We start from the raw sequence: 14,597 nt of genomic DNA, 5'->3' as shown, positions 1-14,597 counted from the left end.
TTCACTGCTTCATCCCCAGCATCCAGAACATCTGGATGGCACGTATCTATTCAATGAATGATAGGAAGGAAGTATTCCAGGCGAAGAGCAAAACATGTTCAAAGTGGTCATTAAGAGGAACCACATTAAAAAGAGCAGAGAGGACAGTTTTCACAGATGGTGGAAGAGGAATCAATCAGGCTGTGGGCTGCTCAGGCAGCTGCTCAGGCCCCCAGCTGGCAGGCTGTTTGCAGAGGAGGGAGTTACCTGATAAGGAGGCTGCTGTGGATGGAGCTGAGGCTTTGAAAGTGGCTTTTGTTTTTTAGAATGTTTCCACTCACTCCACCTGTCCACACAGAGACTCAATATTTACACTAAATTCGCCCAGAAATTGGTAGATAGAGAAAGCTGACAGCAGCCACCGGGCAAGAGCATTAGCCAGCCAATGGGCCAAACAGAGCAAAAAAAAAAGGGGGGGGGGTGTTGATTCTGCACAGAATCCTGCTTTCCCTGACCAGCCATGGCCCTGGGACAAGCTAAGGGGACAGCGACGGAGCTAAGGAAGTCATTCTCACGGAACTGCTGTTGGGTAGGAAGCCACACGAGCAAATAAAGTTCATTTCAGATTCTGTGGGGAGGCTTGTGACGACTGAACAGCCACGACTTGGAGGGAAAGCAAGGAGTCTGAACCTCAATACCACACTTATCACTTATTACTGAGCCAGAAATGTAATCAGGGTGCTCAGTCTGCAAGCGGCAAACAGCGAAGTGACGTCTGACCTTGCCAAAGGGTACAGGTTGTGTCACGAGAATGTGCCAGTCACTGTGAGCTTGATTTACACAGGATCAGAGGGGGAGGCGAAGAAAGGGGCAGTGTGACAGGCCACTCGAAGTTTTCCACTCTGCACATGTCAGAGTGATGACCCGAAATCCCAGTGAGTATGGATTTGGAGGCTACAAGCACATTTTAGCAAGTAGGTGAATTTACAAATACAGAAGCCATGAAAAGTGAAGATCAGCAGCATCTACTAAGAACCTACAATGCTCATGCACCTTAAAAGGGACAGGTGACACACATCTAGACTTGACTTCACAAGGCCGTCTGAACTGGTGCTATTTCAGGTGAAGACCCATCTGAGTCCCACAGTGGGGGCTTGACTGGTGAGAACCACAGCGTGTTTCAGGCTGAGAACAGCAGCAAGAACAGATAAAGTCCCCTCCAGCTGGATCTGGGGACGAGATCACAAAGGCAGGCACAGGCTTCTCTCTCCCCACAGACACAAGACTCTGCCCTCAGGAAGAAAGTTGCTACCAAGGACTAAGCCACTCTGGTTTCTGCTGAACCCATGGGTCTCGGAGTGGCCAGTCAGTCAAAGCCCCTTCACCCCTCAGACTGAGCTCCTGCCCCTCTCCCCATCTCCGACTTGTTTCTGTCACACTGCCATTTGGAATTCAAATTTAACTGGATGTTCTGGGGTTTTTTGCTTCTCAATCTGGTACCACTACACATTTTATAGACAAGGAAACTGAGGATCCGTGACTTAAGGAATGTGCCCCGAGGGCACACATCAGTGGAAGCTGGAACTTGCTTTATCTGATATCTAACAAGTATTTAACCCCTTGCCCTCTAAGACCCTGTGCTTCCGTGAAACCATGGCCGGCTCTCTGAATCCAGGTACTCCGAGGGTTACCTTGCAGTTGAAATGTCTCCTTGACCTCCAGCAAGGAAGTAGTTTCCATGCCTGTGTTTAGTCATTTTTAGTAACTTGTATTAATTGTAAAAATATATACCTGCAATATATTCATAATGGAATACTATACACCGGTGAAAAAGAAACAGACTTCTGCTACACACAACAGGACAGATTGGTCAGTGTTTATGTACTTATATACATCAACTTAAAAATAATATTGAATAAAAGTCCTGGTACAAAACACAATATCCTGTATCATTCCATTTATGTGAAGTTCAAAACTAGGCAAAAGTAATCTACAGTGATAGAATAGTAATTCCTAAGGGGCAGTGCAGGGAAGACAGAGGGGCTACTGGAAAGTGACATGAGGGAACTTTTGGAGGTTTGGGGACTATATATCTTAATCTGTGTTACACATGGTTATAAATATATAAATACAAAACATTTACTTAAAATATGCATATTTTTCCACTTGTAGGTTCTACTTCAGGGAAAAACTAAATACAAACAATAAAATTAATACATGCTCATTGTAAACAAATGAACAAAGTACAGATGAGCATTAAAAAAAATCTGTATTCCCACCCCTGGGAGATATCATTATGGAACATGTTAAAGTGTGACCTTCCGGATCTTTCCCAATAGTATTAACTGTTCATGAGAATTTCCTAGGAAAGGCATCCAGGAGCTAGTACCAGTCTCTGGAGATGCTCATTTATTTAGGGTCTGAATTTCCTAGACTTGTCCTTCACTTACCCGGAAAGCCTTGATACAACTAGATTTAATTTGACCACTTTTAGAAGACCATGGTACAATTAAAGGCAAATAAATGGAATTAAAATCAAATTGAATACAGCCTTTCAATGATATGACTTAAAATTTGATTTTAAGTCCAGTAATGAATATAAAATTAAAGCTTGGCGTGGAAGGCTGAAAAGGGCTGAGGCGCCTGAGATGCAGAGCACCACCTACTGGTCATAGTCTGCAATTACATCCCACCACTCCATCTAAGAACATGGCATTGCTCCATAAGTTGCAAATATGATACGTCCTTTATTAAATGAGTTGTATGCTTCTCTCAGGAGCTTCCCGGACATTTCTGCTTCCCTAGTGCATTACACAGATCCTAGCACATAGGTAAATTAATAAAAAGTCTGAATGAATAAATGGATGGATGGATAAGTAGACAAAGGGGTGAAAGGGTATTCTTGGTCATTGTGAAATGAGGAAATAATCCGTCCTACCCATCTCTATTTTGCTTTTCCTTTTAATAAAAATGATATTATATATGTGTTTATATATATACATACATACATATATATACATACACACACACATATATCTGTCTGGAAAGTTCAACATTGTTCATGTAACAAGAACGGTTTCTGTGACATTGATGCAACCTGGCAGCATGGAGGGAGGACCAGAATGCACATGCAAGAACAATGACTACTTACTGTACTAGGCCGTGGGGACAGTAGACACCACTGAGAGAGCATGTGTACTGTGAGGCTGTCACATTCAAAATGACTGAGCAAGTAGAGCAAATCTGCATCAGATGTTGCATGAAGCTTGAACATTCTTCATGGAAACGACTCAGATGATTCAGAAAGGCTGCAGCTGTCAGCATCTGGTGATTGGCAGCTTCATCATGACAACACACCCGCTCACATGTCGTGTCTTGTACAGAGTATTTTGGCAAAACATCAAATCACCCAGGTGACTCAGCCCTGTGACAGCACAGATTTGCACCCTGCAACTTCTGCCTTTTCCCAAAACTAAAATCACCTTTGCAAAGGAAGAGATTTCAGAACATTGATGAGATTCAGGAAAATATGATGGGGCAGCATGGTGATTGGGAGAAGTGCCTGAGGTCCCAAGGTGCTTACCTTGAAGGGGACTAAGGTAGCACTGTCTTTTGTACAATGTTTCTTGTACCTTGTATCTTCTTTAGTAAATGTCTCTATTTTTCACAGTACATGGCCAGATAGTTTCTGGACAGACCTGTGTGCGTGTATGTGTGTGTGTGTGTGTGTGTGATTATTGGTCAAGAAAATGTATATATTGTCTTCTCACATAGCCCTTCTATGGTAAGAACGCCTGAATTCAACTCTTAGCATATGTCCAGTGCTCACTAAAGGGTTAAGAGTAGCCATCACAGTGCACATGAGATCTCTAGACTATTCACCCTACACAACTGCAACTTTGTAGCCTTTGACCAACACCTCCCCACCATGTCTCCACCTCGCCACTGTTCTACACTCCACTTCTATATATTTGACTTTTTATAATTCCACATATAAGTGAGATCATGCAGTTTATTCCTTTCTTCACAGACGTTTTTTTTTTTTTTTTTTTTTTGAAAAGTGGATAAGATAACCACTGGGGGAGATCAGCTGCCTGCAAGGGATTATTATGACAACAAAATGCCAGGAAGCAGAGTCGTCAAGTGGTGACTGGGCTGAGCAGTGAGGCTGCAGAGACAAGCACTGTGTTAAGAACGAGTAACAAATAAATGTGAAATGTCCTGAGCCAGACACTGAAAAGGTGCTGGACAGCTGCTAGCTTTTCCCCTTCCCTCTTCCTCCTTTACAGCCCTGCTCGCGAGTCCTTTCCATAGGACCCGAGGACCCGAGCGTGGAGATTTGTCCTTTCCCAGGCTCACTCCGAGGGGAGGTGATGTTTGATGTTTTTCTGTTGTGTTTTGAAACAGATCAGGGTCACCGTGCTCACAGGCACAAGCCAGCCTGTCAAAGCCCACCTGAGTTTGGAAATGTCGTTTCTGAAGTGTCACCGTCAGGCTGCCTGATGATGAGATGCCCCTCTGAACGTGTCCACTGTTGACAGCACTTTACAAGAGTCACGCTGGCCTTGCTTCTGGTTGCTGCACAGCAGGGGCGCTGGTCCTCATAATGAAGACCTGATGCAGGAGAAAGAATACGGGCTGGGCTCTGCAACTTGCCAGCTAAGTGACCTTAAGCAAGTCGACTTGCCCTTGCCAGTATATAAACCATCTTATTAGGGCACTATAACAAGATAAAGCCTGGGAAAACAGTTTGTAAACTAAAGCACTGGGCCCAAGTTAAGGTGTGGCTGTTAGTGGAACTCCAGAGGAGCATCACACCCCAGCAGTGGCCTGAGCCAGCTCAGACGCCACAGGGAATGTCACCTGCATTGGTCACCCGGCCTCTACTTACGGAACCCAACCTGTTATAGCAGCTGCACCACAACCTTACTTCACATGGAGCTTACGGGCCCCTGACACCTACCCACTCCTGCTTTTTAAAAAATATGGACTGCACTCCTTTGAAGTATCACCCACTCTTTGCGCAATCGATTTTTTGAAACTAAATTGTAGACTTTGTGTTATGTTTGCACTAGGTAAATTTAATCTTATCATTCTGGTCCATCCACATAGGCAATTAAAATATTTTAATACTGCTTTGGCCATTCCATTTGTTCTCTCCCCGCCGACTTGAGGTCAGCCATACCTTTTAACAGTATACAGTCCACACATCCATTCATTCAACATACATTTACTGAGCACCTACTGTCCACCAGACACTATGTCAGGAGCCAGGAGATACAGAGGGCATGTAGGACAGGGGTGGCAGTGCCACCGTGGAGGTCTGCCCCGGCTGACAGGGCATTCCCAATGCTGTCAGCTACAATAGGACAGTCCCCTAGTTCTGGAGATGTGGCAAAGGCCGACAGCCGTTCTCCTCTTCTTTCTGAGCATACATACCGCAGGACTATTATCTTCCAGCCCTGATGATTCTTAGTGCTTGCACGTTGGTGACCAGATCTTTTTCCCAGGCAGATGGAGGTGAAGCCCACTGTGACAAGTCTCTCGTGATTTCTTCTGCCTTCCAAGCAAAGAAACTGCAGCCCTGCTCTTATCTGCTAACCTCATGGCCCCACCCTCATCCCCTTGCTGGTGCACACATTCATTCGACAAATATCAGTGGAGTTCCTCCCGAGGGCCAGTACTGTGACAGGCTCTTAAATCCTCTCTGAGTTCAAAATCTCCACAATGGGGAGCAGGCACCTCCTCCATGGGGGTGAATCCCCTTCCCTAGCCCTCTCATCCCAGCCAAGATGGAGGTCTGAGCCTCTGCCTCCCTGTACACCTGGTTTAGTATTTCCAGGCACTATGTAAAGTGCCAAGGGAGGGAGGGAGAGCAAGGAGGCAGAGTACACCTTGTCTTGGTCTCTTCATAGCAGAGCTCTGTAGTGAGTAAAACCTGGACTGCGAGCGAGTAATGACAAAGAGCCAAGTCCCAGATCTGCGACCAACCAACTTTGCAATGTTAGATACGGTCCTCCGAGCTTTGTTATAAAACAACCTGAGTAGAGCAGGTCTTTGAGTTCCTCTTCAGCTCTTAACATCTTGATTCTTTCTATGTTAATCCCTCATTCCTGGGTGAACCTTCCACTCTTTTCTGATCTAGCTTTATAGAGGAATAAAGAATTTTACAAACAGGCAGAAGGAAGGGAAGAGTCTCGCCAGCCTTCCTTATAATGAAACATCTGCTGGGAATTAGCAGCCTGAAGCTGGAAAACAATTGTTCGGGGTTGCAACTTTGGAACATCTCAAGACTCTTCCTTGCCCATGACATGATTTCTTTCAGGCCCAGCCTAATCTGGAGTCTAGACTCAAGTTCCATACTAATTGTCAAGATTGGCTTGAATTATTCATGGAATTTCTACAACGAAATGGTTTCGGAGATATTCTTTGCTGATGTATTCATCCTTCATGTCTTCAAGAGCTCTTAATAATGAGCCATTTAAATAGGTGAATCCCTTCACTTTCTTGGGCCTTTGCTTCTTGACCTGTAAATACGGAAGCCAGTTCCTCCAGCTCTAGAATGTCTTTGGTTCTGTGTCTGCAGGTGCCTCGGCCTGTTATCACACAAGCTGCTCCTAACCAGCAGCAAACCACGTAGACGAAAAACAAAATGAAAACAAAGGATGCCATTGGTTGGTTAAATGAAGAATTATGCAATTAACAAGGGACGTGGGTCACAGAGCATGTGAGCCTAATTGCCCCCCAGGCAAACGTTTGCTGAATTAGATAAATACGGGTTTTTGGCTACTCTGGTTACACAGACTGAGTTGTAAAGTTAAGGAAAATATAAAAGTTAATTATGAGATGGGAGTGATAAACATAGGGTTGATGCACTAGGCCAATTAGGATTATTAGCTGAGTAACCACCTCATGCCTAGAAAGGAGTGTTACAGGCATCACTGGCCCATGGTCTGGGTAAGGAAGCTACCGCATTTCATAGGACATGGAAAACATGCCTTATTTTCATACAGTACGTATCACCTGGGGAACCCCAGCACTCGGGGCTGGTGGTATTGGCTCACCAACCTGCCCAACACACATCGCCAAAGCAGGCAAGGCTCTGCATTCCAGCTTTGAGAAGAAGTGCTAAGTCCTTATCAATCTCAGACTCTCCTGAACTCGCCACAAATGATAAGTCTATAAGCCCACAAATAGCTCTCACCTATTAGCCTCCCAGGGAAAGGCAAAAAGAATCCTGGAGAGGTAGCCACAGCAAAAACCTGGGTCCTAGAGGCAGGCTGCTTGGATCCTGGACCCATTGCTAATTCTTGACATGTTAGTTCAATTCACTGTGCCCTGGGTTTCCTTGTCTCCGTTACGGGGACAATAACGGCATCTACCTCTCAGAGTGACTGCAGGGATTAAAGAAAGTATTACCCAAGAAAGCACAAAGAACACGGTCTGGCACACAGTAAACACTCTATATGACTGTTTATTGCTATTTTGTTTTCCCTACTTGTTAGTCTATTCATCAGTCAAGTAAGGGTCCACCACGTCGTGCATGGTACCAGGCTAATGAGAATGACCACAGTGGGGGCTGCACACACACACGGGCTCCATCCTCATTTAGGGATGGGGAGGAAATACTGACACGAGCAAGTGCCGTGAGGCAGCACGGGAAATGTGCTGCGTAAGTGTTACACTCGAGGGGGCGCCATCCGGGCAAAGCAGCCGGAGAAAGCTTCACTGAAGACAGGCCACTGCGGCTAGAGCAGGAAGACAGTTTCACAGAGGGGAGGCTGGGTGGAATGATGTGTGACATTCTAGGCAGAGGATACCTCACAGGCAAAGATGCTGAAGTAAGAAAATCCAAGGCAACATCAAGTGATTGCGGGAAGGGAAGGGTAAGGCCGGAAAGCAGATTTGAGGTCAGTCGTGTGGGCAGGGAGTGGAAAGGCATCTCGATGGCAGGCCCTGAGCACCCACTTTATCCTGTGAGTCAGAGAGTCCATTTTAAGTGAAACATTTTAGGACAAAGCAGTGTTAAAGGAAGCCAAATCTGGCAGGGTACGCGGCAAGGAGAGAAAGGGAAAAGACTGGTGACTGTGAGCAAGGAGGCTATAGCAATGGTCCAAGTGTGCAGTGCAAGGGTAAGAATGAAAAGAAATGCAAGGGACAGTGGAAGGACAGCCCGACGGGACTCAGTGGCCAAGAAGATGTGCAGTGGCTTCCTGGGCAACCAAAGATTCTGATTCCTAGTTACCCAGCACATTATCCGAACACTCTGCTGGTAGACAGCGTAGAGCAGAAGTTCTGAACGTGAGCTTGCCCATGAGACAGCGAGGGGTCCCTGCTACACTAGCTATTCGCTAGCTGTGTTCCCCCTCAGCCAGTTTTGACCTCCCGGAGCTTTCCTCATTTGCAAAACAGGAATAAAAACAACGTACTTCTCAGGGACATGGTGAAGACTGCATGAGAGAACTGGGTGAAAATAACGTCAAGCACCTGCAAAATGCCTGCCCCATGGGGAGCTCTCAGTAAATGGGGGGGGAGGGGAGCCAATGCTCCCAAAGAGAAAAGACTAAATAAGTAAATATCTGCACGCACATTCTTCTGAACATGGTTTGGTCATGTTTTGACGATTCAGAAGCTCTTTCCAGATCTTGCACACCCACCAGCATCACCAACATCTGGCCACCACGTGAAGCCTCACAGAAGCACTGGTTGGCACATATCTGAGTCCAACTAAAGACCAGCCAGCTCCATGTACTGATTTGAGCCAGAAGGAGAGAGAGCCATGAGACACAATCCCAGATCTTATTGATGGAACTGGACCGCGAATTTGGGTATATTTCTCCCATATTTTCATCAAGGACCCCATCATTTTCCTTCTCACCTCTCAAGCAATGCCAACTTCCCACACACCTTTCCGGATTTCCTGTGACAAAGGTGCTGAAGATGCTCCCAGGGGCTGGTGTGTGTGGACTTCAAAGACTCGTCAACACAGCCAGGGGCAGGCAGCGGTGGGGCGCAGGCAAGCCTGGCTGAAATGCGCAAGCCACACCTTGAGAGCAGCAGCACCAGCAGCAGGGAGAGCAGTAAACCACCCCAGCTTTTGGAGCACTGTTATTTAGGCAACAAAAGTACAACCTGCCAAAGCAAATCAAGTGGGCCACTGGAGTTTGGAAATTATCGACGTGAGCCTTGGCCTGATCCACCTGCCATGACTGCAGAGTTCTGCTCACAGCTGATGTCTCACTACAGGAAAAGTTACCCTTCAGCCAAACTGCAGTTAATTTTCAAAAATACCCAAATCCTCTGAGACAAACCTTTATGGGCCCAGAAAGAAAAAGACAGCACGCTGGGAAGCAGGGCATTGACCACAGGCTGTCAAACTTCAAAGTCTGTGCTTTTTCCCAGTTTCCAGGGAAACTCAGTATTGGCATAAAATTATACAACGCTGGGCGATTCAAGTAATCCAGTCTGTGCCCCCATATCACAGGGGAGACAATTGCTGCTCAGAGAAGCCGAATGATTTCTCTAACATCACACAGCACACGAGTTTCTACTGTGGAAATTAATAAACTGGAAAGCGATTTGATCATATTAATGAAACTATTTCCTTATAATCAAATAGTAATTAATGTTTGCAAACATCTTTTGGCATTCACAGCCTCAGTTGTCCACACTATCAATGAAGTCTTTGTCACGGACATTAGCAGCTTTTCACAGAAGGTGAACCTGAGACTCAGGTAAGTGGCTTACCCGAGGTCACAGAGCTAACAGGTGCCACAGCCGGGGCTAAGGCCAGCATCCTTGAATTCTAAGCCAGTTGACAAGTATTAATTGAACCCAATTCTATGCCCAGGCCTCTGCTTGGAGCAATTACAATGTTTGTGTGCTGGTAGCAGAGGCCAAAGAACAAAGACAGGAGAGGCAACGTGTACTAACAGAGGCAATAAACTAGACGGAGAAACCTTAAATTATGATGCACTCACTAATTGTACTAAGAGATAAGTGTATGCTATCTTAGGGTATTTATCCTCTTCAACACAACTTTCTCAAGCATTTCTATAAATTATGTCCTAAAAAAAGAAAAGATAAAGCAGGCCGCTAGTTGTAAGGCTTCTAAAGACACTGAACATCTCCTCCCACAGCTGAGCACGAGCCCAGCCACACCTGCGCAGGGGTGGCGGGAGGCAGGAGAAAGAGGTGGAGGACTGATTGAGACCCGGTTGGTCAGGAGGAACAATTTCCTGGCCAAACAATCTGGGGACTGGGAATTTTGTTTTCTCCAGAGTGATTAAAACCAGAAAAAATCATTAAAAATGAATATTGATTCATCTGGATTATAATAATATATAACAATAACTATGACTGAATACATACCATAATGTGCTAACATTATGCTAAGTCCTTTACATCCATTTATCTCATCTAATCCTCAAAACATCCTTTCAAGGATGTTTAGGGTCAAAATACCCTAATTTTAGTGAGGGGGGAAGTGAAGCTCAGAGAGGTTAGGTAATTTGCCTAAGGTCACACAGCTGTAATGATGAGGTGAGCTTTTGCCCAAGGTCTGTTTCAACCCAAAATCCCAACTTTTATCCACATCTTATCTTCTATCGAGAAAAGTAACTGACTAGCAAATGCCTCTCCATTTCTAGACCCCAAGTTTTTCTAAGAAGCAGCCATCTTTGACATGATACAGATAGGACATTATTCTCACAATGATGCCAAGACAACCGGCATCTAAAATTTTTGATTAACTTTCTCTTTAATAAAAAAATAATGTCATTTCAGATTATTCAAACTAACTTAAAAACGACTATAGACTTTTATTTTAAAGGCTGAATTAATAACAAGCCTTAGCATTACTTAAAAAGCACATATAGAGAGTCTTGGCCAGGTGGTTCTGTTGGTTGTAGTCTTGTACTGTACACCCAAAGGTTTCAGGTTCAATCCCCAGTCAGGCATGTATAGGAGGCAATTAAATGATCTTATCTTTCCTTTTCTTTTCTTCCTTCCTTCTTTCTCTCTCTCCCTCTCTTCCTCCCTCCCCCCTCCCTCCCTTCCCTCCTTCCTTCTTTCCCTCTCTCCCCTCTCTGCCCCCCCTTCCCTAAGCACCAAAATTTCATATACCTGGTACCATGAGGTATATTAGGGAAAACGTGATTCTAGAAACCATGACTTTAAGGGATGTTCACAGGTGTCAAGGGTAATCTAGAAGGAACCTGTTTGAGGAAGAAGTGGGTGGTCAGAAGTTTTGGTGACTGTCTCTAACCCCTGAGGGGCACGATGCCCCCATCCCAGCCTCACTTGGCTGATCAGGAGCCTGTTCTGTCCTCCTGGCTCCTGGCTCCACCTGAGAGCTGGTGGAGGCTTAACTAACCCACTTAAGCTGACTCCAGTGATCATTCTAGCAGAAACCAGGCTGCCTTCAGTGACTCTGAAGCAGCTGTCCGAAAGGCTCAGAAAAGTAGACAACTTGCCCAAAGGAAGTCCGTGTCCCTGTTAAAGAAAGACAGAGAGAAAGAAAGGAGGTAAGTGAAAGCTGGGCTTTGTCGCTGCAATCCGAGGGCAGCCACCATGTCCTGCGGCTGGTGCCCAGCACAGTCCCTAGGCTCAGAGCAAGTAGTCCATGCACACGGGCTGAAAGAAGGACAGGACAAAAGGTGGGCTCCTGGGGGGAAAAGGAATTACACAAAAATAAAAATAAAAAATAATGTAGAGATAGAACACAGAAAAAAGGCTTTTGCCAAATTGAGTGATAAAGAAGTCTCACATTTACAGGAAAAAAATAACATGTCAATAGTAATATTAATAGGAGTTAACACTTTGTGCCGGACACTGTTCTACTGCTTGACTGTAAATTCCAAAGGTCAAGGACTTTGTCTCTTTCACTCACCTGTATCTACAAAGCATCTAATTCAGTAGGCATTCAGGATACTATGTTACAGCAAGTGAATAGATAAAACAGTCATGAGTAAAGGGGGTTAGAAATAGTACTTAGCTAAAGTAAAAACATTTTTAAAGGGTTGGTAATTATGAGATCATTTTTTTCTGGCATTATAGAGCACCAGGCTGCCTTCAGTGACTCTGAAGTCACTGGCCTACAAGCATAGGCCAGGCATTGAACTTGACCCTGAAAATAAAGAAGAGACGAGATATCTTCTGAGCTTGGTGATATGGCACTCAAGACCAGAGCTTACTCAATCAAATAACATTGTTACTAGTAGCCCAGCTGGGCACTAGGGTGAAGGAGGCACAGAAAGGGGAGAGAAATAGGAAAGTTCCCCTCCCTGCCCTCTAGGAGCTCACAGTGGGATAGAAGGGGTGTGTGTAACAGACGCACACACAGGGTCACCTGAAGGAGGTCAGCACAGTTACACTCAGTACCAGACTTCAACCCAAGGGTGGCGGTCACGGATCAGGGAGGTTACGGGATTCCTGCGTCAGCTGGGAATTTTTCACCCCCCCATTCCCTGTATGTATACTTTTTTAATGTTCTGGAACCTGGGAAAAGGGGTTCTTCCGACACACTGGTAAGTGCTAAGCCTATGTGATCCTCAGCTCTGTGACAATTTGAAGATCAGACGATGCAGTAAGATAATGAGGGCAGAGCTCAGACTCCAATTCTATAAAAGGGTCCTCAGTATTTTGTATTCTATTATCTCCAAAGCACTTTCAAAATTTAGACAAAGTCATTACTCGATAAAGAGCAGCAACTCTTGCTGCAGTTGAGTCCAGGGCTGCAAATACCCACCCAGGTCTCATCGGCTGAGTGGAGTGCCCCACAGGAAGTCACAGGAGAGCTGGAGGGACTTGACGCTCGGCCCATCTGCAGCCATCATCAGGCTCTGGCCAAGCCAGCTCAACAGGCAGCATGAGCCAGCTCCCAGGAGCTCCCATCTACTGCATCCCTCGTCATATCCACCCTCTTTCAACTCTGCCTGGATTGGACCCACTACAATTCAGTTTTGAACCCAGTAACCAATGAGGTAAAGGGACCCAGGAGGGCTGAGATACGGTGGTGAGCAGCCACGATCTAACGGAGCAAAGCACGTGGGGATTTGTGCGATTTAAAGCTCTGCACAGCTGTTTTGTGGTGACTGTGCGTACACATGCTGCAGAAACAGTACAGCCCCACCTTGCCCCACTGGGTCAGGAAACAGAGCTGGTGATGAAGCACTTGGGGAGGAGGGGACAAGAGAGCAAGAAGGAAAGGGCGAGGAGCCCACCAGCTAGAGTAACCCCTTCCTTAGCCCCTCAGCCAGACTGTCAGTCACTGGGAGAAGGGCCTGATCTTTGCACACACCCTGTGTGAGGCTCTGGTGATGATGAAAATGGACAGGATTTTGAAATCCTGAAGGTTGCCTTCAAATCTAGACACCTCAGACGATGCCCATCTTCCCCTTTACCTCTGATAGCTTTTTCATTATTTAGTGCCGAATGTGTTACGTAACAACCCAGCCCTGTAAGGTGTACAAGCCGTGAGGGTGGCAGCGCAGAGCTGAAGAACCAGTCTGGCTTCAGTGACACGCACATCACATGATGTGATGAACAAAAGACCAGAAACAAATGCACGGATATTTCCTTGGGTTATATAACTAATCACTGAAAAACATGTTTGATGGGAAAATAGGGGGAAAAAGACTTTCAACCTGTCCTCTGGTCCTTCTATCTTGGCTGGATTGTAAACATGAAAGTTTTCAATAGATTCAAATATCTTTGTTTCACACTCATGCTGAATTTCAAATGTACACACTAAATAGCGTTGAGTGGAACTGTTGCAGCTTGTACGTTGTTTTCATTACCTTTAGCTGAAAGGGTTAAGATTTCAAAACTGTCACTTCTCTCTTAATAGAGCCACTTTTCATCACAGTTAGGGATCTAGATTAAAATTTCACATGCTTCAATAAGACATGACAATTGTCATTAAAATAAGAATAACATATAATGATTTTTCTATACTTTGTTATGCTGGGAGAGGGATTAGATGGTTAAGAGCTGGTCTAAGATGTCACCAATACTGCTTTTTTTTAAAAGAAATATTTATTTATTTTTTAGAAAGGGGAAGTAGGGAGAAAGAGGGGTAGAGAAACATCAGTGTATGGTTGCCTCTCATACACCCAATACTGGGTCCCTGGCCCACAACCCAGGTATGTGCCCCAACTGAGAATCAAACCACAACCCTTGGGTTTGCAGTCTGGAACTCAGTCCACTGAGCTACGCCAGCCAGGGAACCAATACTGCTTTTATAGGAACTTTCAGAGGCACTGAATGGGGATATATGAACCGGGACCAGGTAGACCTGGATTATGATACTCTACAGCTAACTTGGCCAACTGAAATCTTTTTTGTGCCTCAGTTTTTCCTCTCTATAAAATGGGTACAACTATCTTGCAAAGAAAGTAAGGATAAGCACCATAAAAAACATGGCTTTCTATTAAAAAAAAAAAAAAAACAGGAATGAACACTTAACTTCAAATCTCAGCATTGCCTCTTACCCTAAGACCTTGGGTTTGTTCAAAATGCTCTGCTTCTCCTTCTGGATCATAACCCATTGGTTAACGTCTGCGCTGAGAATTAAATGAGATGCCATCTGAGCAATGTCACCAGAGATGGCTGCTCTT

This window comes from Artibeus jamaicensis, unplaced genomic scaffold (genome assembly GCF_021234435.1).
Source record: "Artibeus jamaicensis isolate MK-2021 breed Jamaican fruit bat unplaced genomic scaffold, CSHL_Jam_final contig_797, whole genome shotgun sequence".
NCBI classification, from domain to species: domain Eukaryota; kingdom Metazoa; phylum Chordata; class Mammalia; order Chiroptera; family Phyllostomidae; genus Artibeus; species Artibeus jamaicensis.
The sequence above is the reverse complement of the archived record's forward strand: the minus strand, read 5'-3'. Positions refer to the sequence as shown.